The sequence below is a fragment of the Oncorhynchus mykiss genome, chromosome 10 (assembly GCF_013265735.2).
Source record: "Oncorhynchus mykiss isolate Arlee chromosome 10, USDA_OmykA_1.1, whole genome shotgun sequence".
NCBI lineage: Eukaryota > Metazoa > Chordata > Actinopteri > Salmoniformes > Salmonidae > Oncorhynchus > Oncorhynchus mykiss.
In genome coordinates, this window is record NC_048574.1 from 30382581 (window position 1) to 30400772 (window position 18192).

Below are 18192 nucleotides of genomic sequence, written 5' to 3' on the forward strand. Positions count from 1 at the left end.
TTTGATTAATTGTAGGCTATTTGACATTAGTGCGTAAGCCTAAGCTTTAGGGCCTAACTGTACACGTGCCAAATAGCCTACATGCCAATCACCATACGCTTTTGGGAACTGGCAGAAAAAGTTAAGGTCAATATACTAAGGCAAAAAGGACAATGTCAGAGTTTTATTCAATAAGAGAAAAGCTGTGAAACGCAGAGTTGAAAATAATGAGAAGGGAGGGACAGAAATGTAATGTTTAGGAAATATTTGGTGGTGTTAAAAAAGGATGTTAGCAGTGCCTATGTTATGTGTGATGCTTGTGAGGCACATCAAGGGAAGTGTAGACTATTGTTCAGATGGGTTAAATGGAAACTGAAATCTGGACAGTGACTGATGGTCTATAACTTCTTAATAGCCTTAATACCATTAATATTAACTCCTGCAGAATTAAGCATTTCTTGCAGAAAAATTATACACTGAAAGTATATTTTGACTCGGGAATAGGAGTGAAGAAATATGATTTCTTTCTTTCAGCATCTTGAGAGAATGTGAATACGCAGTTAAGGACCGTCTGTAAAGGTGTTAGTTTAAAATGATCAGCAGAAACATATCTAAATTAGGCAAAATATTGTTACGCTGTCTCTGACTGTAGCCAACAGTGCATTTTCTATATTTGCGGGTTAGGGCCTCATATTTTCATTTTCAGTCAGTTGTGGATGGGTTATTAGCAATTGCAGGCAGGTGAACAAACAGCTGACCCGCGCACCACCAGTACTTGTGTGTGTTTCTCTCTCTCTCTGTAAGCATGTATGCCTCTGTGTGTGTGTGTGTGTGACGTAGAAGTCCGTCACTGGCCGCGGGCAGTATTTGGTTCTTTAACGCACAAACACATTCATCACTCCTCCCTGCTCCATTATAAGATAAGTTAACAATGTGGGTCGACACACAAGTTAACTTCTCTGTCTTAGTTCATACATTTCACACTTATGTCAATGTTCATATTTAATACAAGCAATATGTATTTTACTTATCGATGTTATGGATGAGCACGTTGTTTGTTTGTTCTGTTCCTCTCTCTCTCCATCTCTGTAGCTTCCGGGTATGCTGGATAAGGACCCGAGCAAAGGGAATTGGGCTGACTTTGTAGTGCCTGCCCCAAATGGCTCATCAATGTAAATGTGCATATTGAAAGACACTGTCAGTAGTGATGTTATGTTGTGATATTGTTTCATAAACATGTTGCAATGTATATACTTTAGTATGTTTAGTTAATGGAAAATGTAGGTTTGACGAGGTAATTGCTTAATTAATTGGTGTTAATTGTTCTGAGGGGAGGGGCTAGCCCTACAAAAGGAGCCTCTCTTTCAGTTCATGGGGAGGCTTTTTGGATTGAGCTGTGAATGGGGCAGCATTGTTTTTAGCTGGCTCATAAGGTATGTGATGGCAGTACTGTTGTTTTTGTTCCGGAATCACTTTGTAAATAAACACCCTTGCACAGAATAACTTTTGTGGCTCTGCCATCTTTTTATTTTGATAGAGGTCAGGTTTTCCAGTTTAGCCTTCTGGCCTACTCTACGTGACATGTGGTGGGATAAAGCACCGCAAATCAGTGAATTCCAACAAGAGAGGTAAAGCAATGCGTACAGGATTGCGTTCTTAGCAGCAGGATCAACTGTCAGAAAAGGTACCTGAAGTTGAACCGGGGTGGAATATATTGGAATCGTCTGGTGAAGAAGAGGACAAGTATGAGAAACTAGGAGCCCGACCAAGGGGCCAAACACAACCAGAACCGTTTGAGCTACCGTTTGAACCAGCAGATACAGCCAGAAAATACCAGCTGACTGAAGGAGCAGTTGGGGGACCAGAACCACACCCAACCATGCTAGCCCTTTTCCAGCAACTATTCACCTGCCTTGAGAGGAGGGACGAAGACCTCAAGCAGGAGTTACGGGGTCTACGCCAATCTATCCTCACAGCTTCTCACCAAGCGGGACTCGTCAGTGAGAGCCCAATATTGGGTCTGCCAACACCAGGACGACAAAGGCTCGACGCAGCAGGGACTTCAACTCCACAGCTGGATCCCCAAGCAGTAATGAGGCCAGCCCCAGCACCAGGAGACCAGTCCAGCAGTGTTAACGTCCAGCTTCCAGCATTCCTAAGGAAGGAGCCAAAGATGCCCTCATACCAGCAGGGGGAGGACATTGAAAACTACCTGCTGAGGTTTGAGCGCATGGCCAAGACGTGGCCGGAGGTAGAGTGGGCTTGCAGGCTTGTCCCATTGCTCACGGGCAAGGCCTTAGAGGGTTACACAGCAATGGATGAGGGGCTGTCCAATGTCTACAAGGGCTTGAAGGAAGCGCTGATGGTGAAGTTCGACATCTCCCCAGAGACCTACCGTCAACGCTTCAGAGGGGCATCGACGCCATCGGGTGAGTCGCCGACAGAGACGTACCATCGCCTTAAGGGTCTCTACCGAAGATGGGTTCGACCGGAGGAGAAGACACAGGACGAAATCGGTGAGGTCATCACCCTCGAGCAACTTCTACAAGTTCTACCACACAACATTCAAACCTGGGTCCAAGAGCACGAGCCCAAGGACGGGCTTATTGGGGCCAAGCTTGCACTGCAGTACCTTAATGCACGTAAAGGGGGACCACCACAACCTGCAGCACCAGCTCCAAGGAGTCTCAGAGACACAAGGGACATCAGAGATGGTGGAGGTAACTCTGGGGAGAGGGAGGTAAAGGATCATGCAGTTCGCTCTGATGGGCGGTCTGACCTGTTTTTACTGCCGGCAGCAGGGGCACAAAGCGTCAATGTGTCCGCTACGTAAATCCAAGCTCTCAGGTTACTGTTATGTGCCCAGAGAGGGGGATGGTGTTCAGAATAGACAGACTGGGGAAGGGTCAGGCTTGGTACCTGTTAAAGTGAATGGTAAAGGTCTTACTGCAATGATTGACACCGGCAGTTCCATGTCGTTGATCAGAAAATGTAATGTACCTGTTAATGACATTGATTACGGTCACCAGACACTGATCCAATGTGTCCATGGTGACCAGTCACAGCAGCCCACAGCTGAACTCACAGTGGAGATTCAGGGTCAGAAATACCTCAAAGTTGGGGTAATGGAAAAGCTACCTTGAGATGATTTTGGGGAGGGATGTGCCTGCACTCTCTGATCTGTTGGGAAGTGTGGGGGGTCAGCTATATGAGCAGTCAGTTGGCCAGTCTGATGTTCAGGTGTCATGTTCAGCTGTCACTCGTGCCCAGGCCAAAGCTGGTTTACAACCTCTGCCTGACTTGTGTGATAGTCTGTGCGAGGGGGGAACCAAAGGGCCCAGAAAGTCACGCCGCCAGCGGCGTCTTGAGAAGTATGTGGGAACCCCTGTACCTGTTGCTGATGTGTCTGGGTTAGAGGTGCAATGGGATGTTCCACAAAATGTTGCTACACTGCAGGAGTCTGATGCAACCTTGAAATGTTTGTTTGACAAGGCCTTAGCTGGGGACAGTCAATCTTCATGTGGGGGGACATACACAGTAGACCACCACATACTCTACATTGGGTCAGAGGCAGATAGCAGGAAGTTGGTGGTGCCATCTACCTGTAGACCACTTGTTCTCAACCTTGCACATACAGTTCCATTGGCAGGCAGGTCATCTAGGGCAACATAAGACCTATCTTAGGCTAGGCTCCCGTTTCTTTTGGCCCTCCATGTATACTGCTGTACAAACCTACTGCAAATCATGCCCCACGTGCCAGAACCAGTGCTGTCCGTAGTTCTGACCGGGCTCCTCTACTGCAAGTTATCTGCAAGTTCTCTCTACCCCATTCAAGAGAATTACAATGGACATTGTTGGACCCTTGGAGAAGAGTAGTGCAGGTTACAAGTATATATTGGTGATCGTTCCCAGAAGCCTTCCCACTCCGTTCCATAACCACTCCAAAAATAATCAGTGCTCTTGTTCAGCTCTTCTGTCGTGTAGGAATCCCAGATGAAATCCGGACCAAGGGACAAACTTCACCTCGCAACTGATGGTTCAACTCCACGAAGAGCTGGGCATTAAAGGCTTGAGAACCACTCCCTACCAGCCCCAAACGGATGGGCTCGTAGAGAGATTCAACCAAACGCTTAAGAACATGCTGAGGAAGTTTGTGGCTGACACTGGTAAAGACTGGGATACGTGGTTACCCATTCTGCTTTTTGCTTACAGGGAGGTGCCTCAGGCATCGACAGGTTTCTCACCATTCAAACTCCTCTATGGATGGCCAGTGCAGGGACTACTGGACCTGCTGAAGAAGTGCTGGGAAGGTTCCCAAGTAGCTACCTCAGGACAAGGGATTGTCCAGTACGTCCTCCAGATGCGAGACAGGTTGGAGTGGTACCGAGAGGAAGCTAGGGCAAACCTTCAGCAATCCCAGAAGGCCCAGAAGAGAGGGTATGACCAGCACGCTCGCCACAGAGAGTTTGAGCCAGGACAGAAAGTCCTGCTCCTCCTTCCCTCATCTACTAGCAAGCTCCTTGCACAGTGGCAAGGACCGTACCTAATCGGGAGGAAGATGGGCCCGGTGACCTACGAGGTGCTGCACCTGGACAAGGGTAAGAAGAAGCAAACCTATCATGTGAACCTTCTCAAGGCATGGGAGGAGAAAGAGGAACTATCCAAGGGAAGGTCCTTTAAGTTCCGCAGAGTAGAAGAGGATGAGTCGGATGGGGTCACAGAGACATGGAAAGGACAATCAGAAGTCATACTGGCTCACCTAGAAGAAAACAAGCAAGATGAGCTGAAGCAACTGTTTGACAAGTATCCGGCCCTCTTCAGTCAGAGACCAGGAAGAACCAAAGTCCTAGAACACGTCATTCGCTTGAAGCCTGGCCAGAACCCTGTCCGCCAGCATCCTTACCGTGTGCCTGAGAGGCTGGTGGTAGCACTCAAGGAAGAGGTCCACAACATGATAGAGATGGATGTTGTCGAGCCATCTTCAAGTGAATGGAGCAGCCCTATTGTCATTGTCCCAAAGAAGTATGGCTCTTTGCGCGTCTGCATGGACTTCCGTAAGGTGAATGCCATCTCCCAGTTTGATGCCTACCCCATGCCCCGCATTGACGACTTACTGGAGAGAATAGGTAGAGCTCATTACATCACCACATTGGATCTCTGCAAAGGGTACTGGCAGGTGCCCCTGGATGAACAATCCAAGGCCTACACTGCATTCCGGACGCCAATGGGCCTGTTCCAGTTCAAGGACATGCCGTTTGGCCTTCATGGGGCCCCTGCAACTTTCCAGAGGCTGATGGACAAGGTCCTCCAGGACTGACGATTACTGTGCTGCTTACTTGGTCGACGTGGTGATCTACAGCCACTCCTGGGAGGAGCACATACAGCATCTTAGCAGCGTCCTGGGGAAGATCCATGATGCAGGCCTCACGCTTAACCTCCTGAACTGTGAGTGGGCGAAACAGGAGACAAAGTACCTGGGTTACCAGCTGGGTAAGGGTGAAGTTCGGCCTCAGGTGGACAAAGTGGAGTCCATCAGGAACAGCCCTCAACCCAGAACCAAGACACAGGTGTCCTTCCTAGGTCTGGCAGGTTGGTACCGAAGATTCATTCTGCAGTTTTCGACCATCGCTGCCCCTCTGACCAACCTCAAAGGTGGCCAGCAACCCTGTGAAGTGGACTGAGGAGTGTGAGGAAGCCTTCAGGATACTGAAAATACGACTGTGCTCATTCCCTGTTCTCCAGACCCATGATTTTCAGAAGAGATTTCTCGTGCAGGTGGACGCTTCGGCTGTGGCAAATGGAGCTGTACTGGCCCAAGGAGAGCCAGGAGAAAAGCTTCCCGTGCTGTACCCGAGTCAGAAGCTGTTGCCCAGGGAAACCAGGTATTCTACAATCGAGAAGGAGTGCCTGGCTATAAAGTGGGCCCTAGATAGTCTCCGTTACTACCTTTTTGGGAGGGAATTTGACCTGCACACGGACCACAGAGCACTCACCTGTATCCAGACCATGAAGGACCGAATTCTTGTGTGACCAGGTGGTATCTGGAGCTCCAGCCCTTCAGGTTCTGTGTCCGTCACAAGGCAGGAAAAGAGAACGTCACGGCGGACTACCTATCAAGGCTCCCGAACCTGGTCGCTTCAGGAGAGGAGGAAGGTAATGTGACGTAGAAGTCCGTCACTGGCCGCGGGCAGTATTTGGTTCTTTAACGCACGTACACATTCATCACTCCTCCCTGCTCCATTATAAGATAAGTTAACAATGTGGATCGACACACAAGTCAACTTCTCTGTCTTAGTACATACATTTCACACTTATGTCAATGTTCATATTTAATACAAGCAATATGTATTTTACTTATCGATGTTATGGATGAGCGCGTTTGTTTGTTCTGTTCCTCTCTCTCTCCATCTCTGTAGCTTCCGGGTATGCTGGATAAGGACCCGGGCAAAGGGAATTGGGCTGACTTTGTAGTGCCTATCCCAAATGGCTCATTAATGTAAAATGTGCATATTGAAAGACACTGTCAGTAGTGACGTAATTTTGCAAATATGTTGTGATATTGTTTCATAAACATGTTGCAATGTACAGTGCCTTGCGAAAGTATTCGGCCCCCTTGAACTTTGCGACCTTTTGACACATTTCAGGCTTCAAACATAAAGATATAAAACTGTATTTTTTTGTGAAGAATCTACAACAAGTGGGACACAATCATGAAGTGGAACGACATTTATTGGATATTTCAAACTTTTTTAACAATTCAAAAACTGAAAAATTGGGCGTGCAAAATTATTCAGCCCCTTTACTTTCAGTGCAGCAAACTCTCTCCAGAAGTTCAGTGAGGATCTCTGAATGATCCAATGTTGACCTAAATGACTAATGATGATAAATACAATCCACCTGTGTGTAATCAAGTCTCCGTATAAATGCACCTGCACTGTGATAGTCTCAGAGGTCCGTTAAAAGCGCAGAGAGCATCATGAAGAACAAGGAACACACCAGGCAGGTCCGAGATACTGTTGTGAAGAAGTTTAAAGCCGGATTTGGATACAAAAATATTTCCCAAGCTTTAAACATCCCAAGGAGCACTGTGCAAGCGATAATATTGAAATGGAAGGAGTATCAGACCGCTGCAAATCTACCAAGACCTGGCCGTCCCTCTAACCTTTCAGCTCATACAAGGAGAAGACTGATCAGAGATGCAGCCAAGAGGCCCATGATCACACTGGATGAACTGCAGAGATCTACAGCTGAGGTGGGAGACTCTGTCCATAGGACAACAATCAATTGCACAAATCTGGCCTTTATGGAAGAGTGGCAAGAAGAAAGCCATTTCTTAAAGATATCCATAAAAAGTGTTGTTTAAAGTTTGCCACAAGCCACCTGGGAGACACACCAAACATGTGGAAGAATGTGCTCTGGTCAGATGAAACCAAAATTGAACTTTTTGGCAACAATGCAAAACGTTATGTTTGGCGTAAAAGCAACACAGCTGAACACACCATCCCCACTGTCAAACATGGTGGTGGCAGCATCATGGTTTGGGCCTGCTTTTCTTCAGCAGGGACAGGGAAGATGGTTAAAATTGATGGGAAGATGGATGGAGCCAAATACAGGACCATTCTGGAAGAAAACCTGATGGAGTCTGCAAAAGACCTGAGACTGGGACGGAGATTTGTCTTCCAACAAGACAATGATCCAAAACATAATGCAAAATCTACAATGGAATGGTTCAAAAATAAACATATCCAGGTGTTAGAATGGCCAAGTCAAAGTCCAGACCTGAATCCAATCGAGAATCTGTGGAAAGAACTGAAAACTGCTGTTCACAAATGCTCTCCATCCAACCTCACTGAGCTCGAGCTGTTTTGCAAGGAGGAATGGGAAAAAATGTCAGTCTCTCGATGTGCAAAACTGATAGAGACATACCCCAAGCGACTTACAGCTGTAATCGCAGCAAAAGGTGGCGCTACAAAGTATTAACTTAAGGGGGCTGAATAATTTTGCACGCCCAATTTTTCAGTTTTTGATTTGTTAAAAAAGTTTGAAATATCCAATAAATGTCGTTCCACTTCATGATTGTGTCCCACTTGTTGTTGATTCTTCACAAAAAAATACAGTTTTATATCTTTATGTTTGAAGCCTGAAATGTGTCAAAAGGTCGCAAAGTTCAAGGGGGCCGAATACTTTCGCAAGGCACTGTATATACTTTAGTATGTTTAGTTAATGGAAAATGTAGGTTTGATGAGGTAATTGCTTAATTGTTCTGAGGGGAGGGGCTAGCCCTACAAAAGGAGCCTCTCTTTCAGTTCATGGGGAGGCTTTTTGGATTGAGCTGTGAATGGGGCAGCATTGTTTTTAGCTGGCTCATAAGGTATATGATGGTAGCACTGTTTTTGTTCCGAAATCACTTTGTAAATAAACACCCTTGCACAGAACTTTTGTGGCTCCGCCATCTTTTTATTTTGATAGAGGTCAGGTTTTCCAGTGTAGCCTTCTGGCCTACTCTACGTGACTGTGTGTCTGTCTGTCATGGTAGAATGCTTATGGAGGCTAAAGAGGACTGAGGAGTCCCAGTGGTATTGAGGCATGTTGGATTAATTCATATGGCAGTGATGAGGAGGAGCTAGAGAGAGTGACTGTGCCCCAGTCAGGTGGGCTCCATTGCGACCCACAGACACACACTGTCCCTTCATGGCCCAGAGTGTGTCCAAAATGTCACCCTAATTACTATATAATGCACTACACAGTGGCTTCTTCCTTGCTGAGCGGCCTTTTAGGTTATGTCGATATAGGACTTGTTTTACTGTGGATATAGATACTTTTGTACCTGTTTCCTCTAGCATCTCCACAAGGTCCTTTGCTGTTGTTCTGGGATTGATTTGCACTTTTCACACCAAAGTACGATCATCTCTAGGAGACAGAACGCGTCTCCTTCCTGAGCGGTATGACGGCTGCGTGGTCCCATGGTGTTTATACTTGCGTACTGTTTGTTCAGATGAACGTGATTCTTTCAGTCATTTGGAAAATACTCCCATGGAAGAACCAGACTTGTGGAGGTCTACAATTTTTTTTCTAAGGTCTTGGCTGAGTTCTTTTGGTTTTCCCATGATGACAAGCAAAGAGGCACTGGGTTTGAAGGTAGGCCTTGAAATACATCCACAGGTACAGCTCCAATTGACTCAAATGATGTCACTTAGTCTGTCAGAAGCTTCTAAAGCCATGACATTTCCTGGAATTTTCCAAGCTGTTTAAAGGCACAGTCAAAGGCACAGCTGTTTAAAGGCACAGTGTATGTAAACTTCTGACCCACTGGAATTGTGATACAGTGAAATAATCTGTCTGTAAACAATTGCTGGAACAATTACTTGTGTCATGCACAAAGTAGATGTCCTAACTGACTTGCCAAAACTACAGTTTGTGAGAAACAGAGAGACATTGTTGGGTGGGTCCCCCATTATTACAGCTAACTATGCTAGCTAATCAGTTTGTGGTCCATGTTTACAGCAAGTAAGTTCAGTGGGTTCTTAATGAAATGGAAGTGAAGAGTGTGCGGTAAACGTGGCAGGAGGTGTGAAGGCTTCCTAACCTAAGTTGGTCCTGATGACAAATACTGACCTCCTAATGACCGTGGCACAGTGTGAGTGTCAGACAGGGCCAGAGGGGCTCCAGAATTAGCGTCTGGGCTGAATCAGTCATCACAATGAGATCTTCTTTGCCCTCTAGTAGTTTAGAACACTGTCAAGCCACCAGTTACAGCTGTGGACACTGTGTTCTAACAGCAGATATTGGCTTCACAGATATTGATATTGAGCCATAGAGGATTTTCAAATATCTATTGTATCTTTAAGTCAAGACACTGCTACTGGAAAAGGCAATAAAATTACTGAGTAAAACTGGCCCTTTGAACAGTGACACACCACGAGACCTTCAAAGTTCAAACTGACTGCAGTAAGTGCTCTGCATCCATTCCAGAACAGCAGTGTGTACCTCACACCTGTTCTGATTTAAAGGGAGTACCCATCCATGAAGTAGCTACTAGTGCACATCATCTTATCTCATCAGGGCTGATGATAAAAATGTTATTTATAGAGTAGCAACTGCTCCGTCTTCTCTCATCCTGGCACTCCACAGGGGATCCTCTACCCTCTTCATTTAAATATTGATGAATTGCTTAAATAAGTCATCTGGATGTGGCTGTGGTGTTAAACCCTCATCTGATGGCACAGTGTGAATCTCTCGCTCGCTCGCTCTCTCTCTCTCTCTCTCTCTCTCTCTCTCTCTCTCTCTCTCTCTCTCTCTCTCTCTCTCTCTCTCTCTCTCTCTCTCTCTCTCTCTCTCTCTCTCTCTCTCTCTGGGACAGGCTAATGTTCTGGCACAAACTAATGAATCACATTGTTGGAACAGTGTAAGACAGGCATGGCTGATGCATAACTTACCTTTAAACTGTGGCATTTGAGAGAGTAGCCTACTACACGCTCACACACAGACTACATAGAACAAGTGAAAGATTATCTTTCAATAAAATGTTCAATCTGGTATTTGGAAGAAACATCAAAGCCAACATCAAACATCATGAATGAAAGCAGATTTTGATGTATAGAACATGTGTAATGTCTGAACAATGCTAGGGTAATGAAAACTGTGGCTCAAAGCCTTGCAGGTCCAGATTGCCTGAATAGGAGCAGAATGGAGTTTACAAGACTAACACAACAATGCTGACAGTTACATAATCCAGCAATAAAAACTGGCTTTGGTACAAAATACTTACCACAGAGCAAGGTGGTGAGAAGATCAAGTAAATCAATAAAATAATACGTTGACATAAATCAATAGAGGTAATTTACCTCCAGCACATACAGAACATAACCATCTTTCATTCATTGTGACTGACAGCATAGTACAAATCCTCAAAAGCTACAGTAGATTTCACTAAACTCTGAGCATTGTCCTTGCATATCCTCATCAATACATCAAGATAAAACACAGATATTTCACTCAAAATATAAGATCACATCATACGTTTAAATATCAGACCACAAGCCAAATCTATATTAAAATATTACATTTTCTCTGCCTGATATCTCATGTCATGACTTCCGCCGAAGTTGGTCCCTCACCTTGTTCGGGCGGCATTCGGCGGTCGACGTCACCGGCTTTCTAGTCACCACCGATCCATGTTTAATTTTTGTTTTGTTTTGTCTTCATTATACTCACCTGGTTTCTATTCCATAATCAGTGTTCCTTATTTAACCCTCTGGCTTCCCCTTTTGTGTTGTGCGTGATTGTTTTTGTCAAGTGGTTCCGTGTACGTGATCTGGATTGTTTATGTTTACCCTTATTGGATTATTGTTGAATTTGAGTAAATATCGTGGCTTTACTCATACCTGTGTCCTGCGCCTGACTCCGTCTTATTCCATTCACCAAGAACATTGACAGAATCATGCACCTACAGAATGGAGTCAGCAGGTGCACCCAGCCCTCCTCTACCTGTGGAGGAGCGCATCCAGCAACACGCGACTATGTTGCAGAGTCTCTGTACTGCCATGGATTGTGTGCTGCAAACTATGGAGAGATGGGAGAGAGGGGTTTTCTGGCAACCCCATCATCATCACCCCAGCTCCCACAACAATCTACCTCGATGTCCACCCCTCCTTCACCAGCATCCAGTGGAATTCGGCTATCGCTCCCGGGGGTATATGACGGAACGGCTGCCGGGTGCCAGGAGTTCCTTCTCCAGCTGGAGTTCTACCTGGAAACCGTTCGGCCGGCTCCTTCGGGACGCGAGAGTGTGAACGCCCTCATCTCCTGTCTGACAAGTAAAGCACTTGAATGGGCCAACGCTGGACTTTCGAACTCTGGCCGCCGGCACAGGATGGGATGAGCGAGCCCTGATCGACCACTACAGGTGTAGTTTACGCGCGCGAGGACGTTCGTAGGGAGCTAGCCTGCGTCGTCCTTTGGGGTCGGGGCTAATTAGGGAGATCACACCTCCACTCTGTATGATAACGCAGGAGGGTCATGAGGAGAGAATTAGTCTCTTCCTGATCGACTCCCCTGCGTTTCCTGTTGTGTTGGGCCTTCCCTGGTTGGGCTCACATGACCCCACTATTTCGTGGCAACAGAGGGCTCTCAAACGGATGGTCCCATCAGTGCTCAGGGAGGTGTGTAGGTGTTTCCTTAGGTGCAACTACGGTGGAGAGTCCAAACCAGGTCTCCACCATGCACATTCCCCCCGAATATGCCGATTTGGCACTCGCCTTCTGTAAAAAGAAGGCTACTCAATTACCATCCCATCAACGGAGGGATTGTGCGATAAATCTCTTGGTAGACGCAACACCTCCCAGGAGTCACGTGTACCCTATGTCACAGGAGGAGACAGCGGCTATGGAAACATATGTCACCGAAACTCTGGGACAGGGATACATTCGGCCTTCCACTTCACCTGCCTCCTCGAGTTTCTTTTTTGTGAAGAAGAAGGATGAAGATTTACGCCCGTATATTGACTATCGAGGTCTTAATCAGATCACGGTAAAGTACAGTTACCCGCTACCTCTCATAGCCAGTGTGACAGAGTAATTGCACGGGGCAAGCTTCTTCACAAAATTGGATCTCAGGAGCACTTACAACCTGGTGCGTATCCAGGCGGGGGATGAGTGGAAGACAGTATTTAGTACCACTTCTGGGCACTGTGAGTACCTCGTCATGCCGTACGGGTTGATGAAGGCTCCATCAGTCTTCCAATCCTTTGTAGATGAGATTTTCAGGGACCTGCACGGGCAGGGTGTGGTGGTGGTGTATATAGATGACATTCTAATATACTCCGCCACACGTGCCGAGCATGTGTCCCTGGTACACAGGGTGCTTGGACGACTGTTGGAGCATGACCTATACGTCAAGGCTGAGAAATGTCTGTTCTTCCAACAGTCCGTCTCCTTCCTAGGGTACTGCTTTTCCGCGTCAGGGGTGGAGATGGAAAATGACCGCATTTCAGCCGTGCGTAATTGGCCGACTCAACCACGGTTAAGGAGGTGCAGCGGTTCTTAGGGTTTGCCAACTACTACCGGAGGTTTATCCGGGGCTTTGGTCAGGTAGCGGCTCCCATTACCTCCTTGCTGAAGGGGGGACAGGTGCAACTGCAGGGTGTCCGCTCAGCTGGAGCGGACAGGGTTTTTAGTCACCTGAAGGCTCTGTTACCTTGGCTCCCGTGCATCCTGATCCCCCCTTGGCATTCATAGTAGAGGTGGACACGTCCGAGGCTGGGATAGGAGCTGTGCTGTCTCAGCGCTCGGGTATGCCACTAAAGCTCCGCCCCTGTGCTTTCTTTTTGAAGAAGCTCAGCCCGGCGGAGCGGAACTATGATGTGGGGGACTGGGAGCTGTTGGCTGTTGTCGGGGCTCTGAAGGCGTGGAAACATTGGCTTGAGGGGGCTAGACACCCTCTCTCATTTGGACTGACCACCTTAATCTGGAGTACAGCCGGGCGGCGAGGAGACTGAACCCTCGCCAGGCGAGGTGGGCCATGTTTTTCACCCGCTTTGTTTTCACCCTATCATACAGACCAGGTTCCCAGAACGTCCCGGATGTATGACACAGAGGAGCGGTCCGTGGATCCCACTCCCATAATTCCGTCTGTTTGCCTGGTGGCACGGGTGGTCGACGCGGACATCAAGCGGGCGTCAAGTAAAGAGCCCACTCCCGCACAGTGTCCAGTTGGGCATCTGTACGTTCCGTCTGATGTGGATCGGTTTTATAAGTCTTACCGTCTCCTTCCTTTGCCCGGTCTCCCTACAGCCCTACAGACTGCGGAGGCCCTGTTCACCCACGTATTCCGGCACTACGGGGTGCCTGAGGATATCGTTTCTGATCGGGGTCCCCAATTCACGTCTAAAGTATGGAGGGCGTTTATGGAACGCCTGGGGGTCTCGGTCAGCCTCACCACAGGTTTTCACCCCGAGAGTAACGGGCAGGTGGAGAGAGTTAACCAGGATGTGGGTAGGGTTCTGCGGTCCTATTGCCAGGACCGGCCGGGGGAGTGGGTGGTTTTCATCCCTTGGGCGGAGATGGCCCAGAACTCCCTCTGCCACTAACCTATCACCTTTTCAGTGTGTGCTGGGTTATCAGCCGGTTCTGGCACCATGGCATCAGAGCCAGATTGAGGCTCCTGCGGTGGATGAATGGTTTCGGCACTCAGAGGAAACATGGGACGCTGCCCATGTGCGTCTACAACGGGCCATCAGGCGGCAGAAGACGAGTGCCGACCGCCATCGCAGTGAGGCCCCGGTGTATGCACCAGGGGACCGGGTCTGGCTCTCGACCCGAAACCTGCCCCTTCGTCTGCCCTGCCCGGAAGTTGGGTCTGCGGTTTGTGGGGCCATTTAAAGTCCTGAGAAGACTTAACGAGGTTTGTTATAAGTTACAACTTCCCCTGATTACCGTATTAACCCCTCGTTCCATGTGTCTCTCCTTAGGCCGGTGGTGGCTGGTCCGCTCCAGCAGTCTGAGGTGCGGGAGGTCCCCGGCATTTACGGTACGAGCCATCATGGACTGAAGGAGTCGGGCGAGAAGCCTCCAGTACCTCGTGGAGTGGGAGGGGTACTGTCTGGAGGAGAGATGCTGGGTGTCGGTGGAGGAAATCCTGGATCCGTCCTTACTGCAGGAATTTCACCGTTTCCATCCGGGTCGTCCTGCGCCTCGTCCTCCGGGTCGTCCCAAAGGCCGGTGTCGGCATGCTGCTGGAGCCGCGCGTCAAGGGGGTGGGGGGGGTACTGTCACAACTTCCCCTCTCCTTGTTCGGGTGGCGTTCGGCGGTCGACGTCACCGGCTTTCTAGTCACCACCGATCCATGTTTCATTTTAGTTTTGTTTTGTCTTCATTATACTCACCTGGTTTCTATTCCATAATCAGTGTTCCTTATTTAACCCTCTGGCTTCCCCTTTTGTGTTGTGCGTGATTGTTTTTGTCAAGTGGTTCGGTGCACGTGATCTGGATTGTTTATGTTTATCCTTGTTTGATTATTGTTTAATTTGAGAAAATATCATGGCTTTACTCATACCTGTGTCCAGCGCCTGACTCCGCCTTATTCCATTCACCTAGAACATTGACATTTCAGATATTCAGAAAATAAGGGGTGTTTCTCATAATGCATACCACCGTACCCCGAACACGCAAATTGGGAGCACGGGAGGGCCGGAATATGAGTCCAAATCAAAGTATGCGAAACAGAGCATGGAGGGCACTTCTCGAGTGCGTATTCCGTTTGTACATATTTAGAGGTATGCATCGATGCAAGCTTCAACGGAAAGTACGCAAAGAAATGACGCAACCCCTTAAAAAAAACGAAATAAAAAAAATCTATGTAGACAATTATTATACCTTTCATTTCAACAAGGAACACAGACTGAGACCAAGGTCTCTTTTACAGCTGGGCCCTGCGTATACATGTTTACACATACAGTTTAAGTACAATGATTAAGAAATTACACAAGACAAACAAAACGATCACAGAAAACAAAAAAATACAAACAGCAGATTGTTACATTTACACACAGGTTATTCCTAACTTGCATTTCCCGAAGCAGTTACAAGCCATACAAAAATACAAATCCTCCAATAAATATTTAAAACGGGCAAGGGGAACAAGAGTCTCAAGTTTAAATTTGGTCTGCAGTCTATGCCATAAGCAAGGAGTGTAACAGGAAAAGGCAACCATACCCAGCTCTGTGGAGATCGCAGGGGCCTCAAGTGTAATCCATGCTTGAGACCAGGTTTAATTAATTATATTTCTAATGTTGATAAGTGATGATAAATAAGAAGGTTGTTTATTCAGAAGCGCTTTATAGACAAACACGAGAGCATGTTGTTCTCGTCTCATGGACAACGAAGTCCAACCCACATTTTGATATAAAACACTGTGGTGAGTTCCGACTTCGGGAATGAAATGTAGCCTATTCACATCGCATATGTTGCCTGACTACAATATTTTATCTTGAGAAGCTATTAAATACAAGCTGTGTTAATTTTGGCATTTTTACCTACCTACGTACCGTAGATTGCAAGTCCATAATAAGTCAATAGAGATAACTACTACTGTTAGCTAGCTACCCACGAAGAATTGACAACTATATTGTGTAATATTAGTTTTAATAATTTTGCCTGTTAAACTATCTGGTTAGCTACATTATTACGATTCACATATAGCTAGCTGATTGTTATGAATTGAAATGGTTGCTTTGTGTATATCTTGTTTTGTCTCTATTGCCAGTGGCCTGGCTGGAAGACGGTTCAGTGAATGGGTAAGTCAACAGGGTTAACTAGCAAGCCACGAAAAATGTACATCTACCTTGCATAACATTAGTTGTAGGTAATTTTTGCCTGTTTAACTAGCTGGCTAACTAGATTACTACGATTCACATATCTAGCTGATAATTATGAAAACATTTGCTTTGTGTATATCTTGTTTAATCTATTGTTGCCACTGTCCTGGCTGGAAGAAGGTTCAGTGAATGGGGAGGTGAAGCGTGAGGTAATACAGTAGGGTGCTTATCAAATGTAATGTTTTATGCATTCTCCACACTCTCGTCCTCACAAGAACTTACTCAAGAGAACGTTGTCGGAGAATGCATTCGGAGCATGAGTGTGGAGCAAGGCAGTATGCATATTGAGAAACAGCCAAGGTGTGTCAATCAACTTCCTTTTGCTTGGGTTCCTTTCAACCACCATCATTAATTATATCATAACCATTATGTAGGCCTCAACTGTCAACCCAGGTTGTATACATGGTTGACTAGGCTAACACTCCTTCATCACATGATCATGCCTAATGGGATTTTTTCTTCAGACCTGTCTGACCTGTCCACTGACTGTCAGCTTAATCTGTCTCAACAGGTACTCACTGGTGTGGAGGAGGCAGATAGACATAGACACATAGAACACAACACAATACAGCCTGCTTGGTGGAGTATGCTAAGCATGTGCTCATGATAGGTCCATTCTAGTTGTTGACTTGAGTGATTGTTAGACTGGATAATAGTCATGCTATAGCTCATGCTATAGCCAATGTAGTGGAGCTAGGCGATATGGACAAAAATCCATATTGCAATACATTGCCTGAATTGATGAATAAACAGAGTGATAGGTTTATAACATTAATGTGCACCACAGTGTTTTAAATGATCCTTTAAACTCTTACTACTACTACTTTGATGGTTGTAGCCATCAATCATTAACAATCACCCATATTAGCAAACTTATTTAATTTCAAACTTCACATTTCTCTACCACATCTCTGCCTGCGATAAGTCATCCGTATGGTTGGTGTCTATAATTTTCAGTTTATCATCCCCAGCTATACAATGTAGCCAATAACATGATGACTCTTTCTCGATCTCTATTCATCCATGTTGGTCTATCTCTGAGTTAGCTAAGTGCAGTGAACGTCTTCTACCCACTAATTAAGTATGTTAGGGAACTAGTCAGCTGAAATCCTCTGTCTTTTCCCTGTTGGACACATAAACGATTCGGTTTGGTTGATGCAAGTACAAACTCAAACATGAAATCCCTGTGGGTAAAAAAAAAATACCCCATCTGTCTCTGGAGAATACAACATCTCTCACACGGCTGCTTTTTATCTAAAAGAGATAAGGATGCAAAACAACCTTTATATAAAGGCCAACTTAGCTTATTTTGACTACAACATCTTTTCCTGGGGGAATAGACTGGTGCAGCTTGCGATTACATAACAAGGCTAAGTGTACTCGGTGCACTCATCCTTAAACTGCAGAGTGCTTTTCAAGTGTTAATCTAAACAAATCCGTCCCTCTAACATTGGACTGGAAGCTGAATAGTAAGGAATTATTTAGGAAGTTGCCTAATTAAAACATTATACAGGCAGGACACAAAATATACAAATCTCATTTCTATCCTGTGGTGTGAAAACCTTCAAAACAAAATTATTTCATTAAAGCTCCTTGATACATTTAAAAGCCAATCAGGGATTCATTGTGTGACAACTTGAGAATTATATTCTGCACAACACTTTTTGCTTGGTTTCACACTTTCACTCAGCTCCCAGAAGCCCTTTGTTAAATGGAGAAAATACATGTTTTCCTCCATACAACAGAACTAAAGAGAGATGTGAATTAGATATTAGCAAACACTGTGTGGATGGGGCTCGATAAACAAACACTGCTAGTTTGCTACCACAGTGGGATTTTAA

The 18192-nt window shown here is 46.2% G+C and overlaps 1 protein-coding gene across 3 annotated transcripts in view; it reads right to left on the reverse strand.

Moving 5' to 3' along the window:
• Window positions 1-18192, reverse strand: part of LOC110533632 (cytospin-B) — a 136175-nt gene that overhangs the window by 91826 nt on the left and 26157 nt on the right. The window contains exon 1 of one of the 3 annotated variants that reach the window (XM_021618038.2): window positions 1007-1102. The exons of the other annotated variants lie outside the window; for them this stretch is intronic. The gene's annotated coding sequence lies outside the window, so the exon portion shown is untranslated. Of the gene's footprint in view, window positions 1-1006; window positions 1103-18192 lie in introns of those variants that run through there. 3 annotated transcript variants of the gene reach the window in all.